The sequence below is a fragment of the Excalfactoria chinensis genome, chromosome 4 (assembly GCF_039878825.1).
Source record: "Excalfactoria chinensis isolate bCotChi1 chromosome 4, bCotChi1.hap2, whole genome shotgun sequence".
NCBI classification, from domain to species: Eukaryota; Metazoa; Chordata; class Aves; order Galliformes; family Phasianidae; genus Excalfactoria; species Excalfactoria chinensis.
The window spans coordinates 72,020,681-72,024,228 of NC_092828.1; positions in this window are offsets into that span (position 1 = coordinate 72,020,681).

Sequence of the window (3,548 nt, forward strand, 5' to 3'; positions counted from 1 at the left end):
TTCACTAGCACATAGAGGCAGGGCCCCCCATCCGTTGAACAACATTAAAACACTCAGCAACAAATATGTTGCCGATGAATAAGGTGTATCAGTCTCTAATGAGCAGCTATTCTTTTCAGAAGAGCACTTCATGAACAGTATCTATTCAGATGTTCTGTATAAATAAAAGACAGGACTCCATATCAGTGAAGAGCTGGATATGAGCTCCTATTATTCCATGTTCTCACTGAGCCTACTACCACAGAACATGAGTTCATTAAAAAAAAACATTAGTCGAAGAACAGAGAGCTCAGGCAGAAAAAAAGAGCAATTAGCAAAGTTGAAATTCTATCCGTAAGTACACAAATACGGCTATTGACACAGCTAATAAATATTAAAAGTTTACAGTTTACCAATCTAGTTACTACTTTCACCATAATGGTTTTATAACCAGTTCCTCAAGGTGAATTACAATTAAACATTTATAACAGCCAATTCCTTTGAGAACCTTAAGCTATAATGCAGTTGCTACCTGAACAAACTGTTGTATTACGTTCATTTAGAAAAGACGACTCGCCGCCAACATAATGGATAAACTCTTGGAATTGTGTACAAGCTCCATGAAAAGCAAAAGCCACCGGTATGCAGCACTTGGCATTACTGGCACAAAATTTTACCTACAGGTTTTCATTAGCAGGGGGGCCTTGGTGCTAAGGATCACTATGATTTAAATCACTCCATAATCAAACATGTTTTCCCCAGCAGAGATCACAAAATAAAAGGCAATGAAAGCACTCAAAAAACAACCCTGAAGAGTTTGTGGCCTTTGGCAGCATCTGACTAATTAACAACAGAGGAAACAAAAGAAGGTAACTTTTCACCCTGTTTTCTTAAGGCATGAAACCGACAAATAGAAGCAACAAGTTCTGTTCCCTGAGAAAGCTGACCTTCCCAGGCACTGAGTGGCTGCAATGAGTGACTATCACACTGCGCCAACCACCACTGCTCTTCCAGCTGTTCCTACTGCTGCAGCAGCTCACCCCTTTCCACCTGCCTCAGTTGCCCTGTGCTGTTTTCCAGACAATCTGTGCACTGTAGCAGACCTCAAGCCCTTTAAGCAAAGCACTGAGTCCCTCCAGCTTCCCTGCTTAAATGGAGGACCCCCTCGTTTGCATTCCCTAGTCCCAAATGGAAGTCTAGCAATCAATCTTCAGTCCGTAGCCAAGATACGAACTACAGAGATCAGCTCTTTCCAACCCGACATCACCACAGGTGCCAGTGTCTGCACATCTGTCATTTCATACTTTTAAACTACTGCTGGCTGAAGAATTCCATGCTTTTTCAACCCGTAAAGCCCATGTAGGTTTTGGTTGTTGTTACTTGGAGTGGGTTTTTTTCCTCCAATAGCTTTGGTACGAAGTTGTGATCACTGAACCTGCTTAATCCCAGCACTGAACTTGGGGAAGAGGCGCACACAGTCAGAGCCTACAGACAGCGCCAGGGACTGTGGCAGCACACAACAGAAAGTGCAGGTGCTGTAGGAAACACAGAAGTTACTTCCATCCAACATTCAGATTCCAATTACCTTCCATATACTGTATTCCTTTGCTTATGATATCAAGGAGTGAAAACAAATCCACCATAACCAGTATTAGCAATAAATTCAAGAAGCAACTCAAAGTCACAAGAAAAAAAAAATCTTACTATTTTAGCACAGTGATGCTAGTTGTTCAAATGGCACCTAAAGATGATCCCACATTGCTAGCAGGGAGAAAACCCTTCCTTCTAGATGCTGTTATGAGAAATAGGAATTAAAATCAAAGAAAACTCAGCCATGTAAGTTTATCATCACAAACGTAATTCAAAAATAAAGGGTGGGTAACTGGATACCAATGAGTAACTGAAAGAAAAAACACCAAACTGTTGTGTCCTCTCTAAGGAGGTTACATGCACTTTGAGAAGTGCTAGATGATTGCTGCATTACTTTTTCCAACCCCGACACAACCATCATCAGACTTTAGTTGTTTACTCAAAGGGAGACAAGAAATTCCTTTCGAGCCTTTCATATCATGTTTCTTCACAACTATCCAATTGTCTGAAGGCCCAGAATTTTCAGGAGTTCTTTGTGTGACATTACATTCAGTGCTTATGAATCTCATACAGGCAGTATTCCTCACCTAAGATAAAACTAGTTAAAAGTAAATGATTCCTTTATTTCAGACCACCTAATTTTAAGCCACAGCAGCACATCATTTAGATTCTGCTAGGCACATACTGTGGTTATATCTACAACTAGAAGAACAGAAAAGGAAAAAGAAAGATCCATTTTACTTTAATCCTGACCAGCAGCTGTTAGCAATTTTCTTTAGTTATCGCTGTGGGACATGATGAATAGGAAGACTCAATATGCTGGGGAACTAGTATATGGTATACAAGTGCTCTCAAGGATTGTTGTTCAACAGCACATTTAGTTTAACTAGGAACCACGGACTGTAAGAGATAACAGATATTCCCTGGGAGTACCTATCATGCTTCAGAGAAGCTGTCTGATCACGAGGATGGTATCTGAAAGGACTGCATGATCTTGTGCTACACAGCTACTACATCACATCACCAAAGCAGTATTAACTTGAGGTAACCAAAACCAAGAAACCTGCATAAAAGAACAAGTTGAAATATTACCAATGTGCTTTGCAGATAATACAGAAAAACTGTATGCACAGGAACATACAAGAGTAACAAAGCTAATCTCTAATAAACAGAAAAACAGACTACACGTATTTTAATTCTTAAAGCATTAAAAATATTACCTGATAATGCCAAATGGTAGCAAACAAATACAGTCTACCCCCAGCTGATATAATTAAGTAAGAATTAAATTTGGCTCTTCCAGCTTTTATTTCCCTTTCTCTCTATACATGTTTTTATAACTTGGGGCAATAAAGTTACTGAGTGACATAGGAGCTGAAAAGCAAATGTAAATAAGGCATCTTCCTCTATTAATAGCAATGCTCCAGAGATTGGTGATTTATATGTAGGTAGCTGCATAGCAATTTACAGACCATAATTACACTAGATGTCCTCCTGCCAAGGACAAAATAGGATGCCGACTACTCTGATACCAGAAATGCTATTTGGAAAGCCATCTTTTGCGACGTGCACCCAATCCCACTGTGGTTGCACACTCAGTTCAAAGTACGCTGACACCCATCGTTAGCCTTCTGTCTGAAAGCTGTGCCCCATCATCATTATTAGGCATGGCTCTCAAGTCAGATCTCAACTGATAAATATTTTGCTAAACTAAAAGTCTTACAGATAAAAGCCCAGCAGAGACACTGGATGACTTGGTCCCTTAACAACAGCTCTATTCTTAAATACAAAAGCCAAAAGAATTGTATCTCTCCAAGTGCCCAGCCAAGCCACCACACCCATTTTTGTACAAAACCTTCTATGCAGACCATCAGGAAAGGAAAGACTAGTAATTATTCATCCAGTTTACAGGCGTTCATCCCAGAAAGCTTCAGACGCGTTCCAGCAGATTTGAATTAACACAAAAATGTGGACGGAAC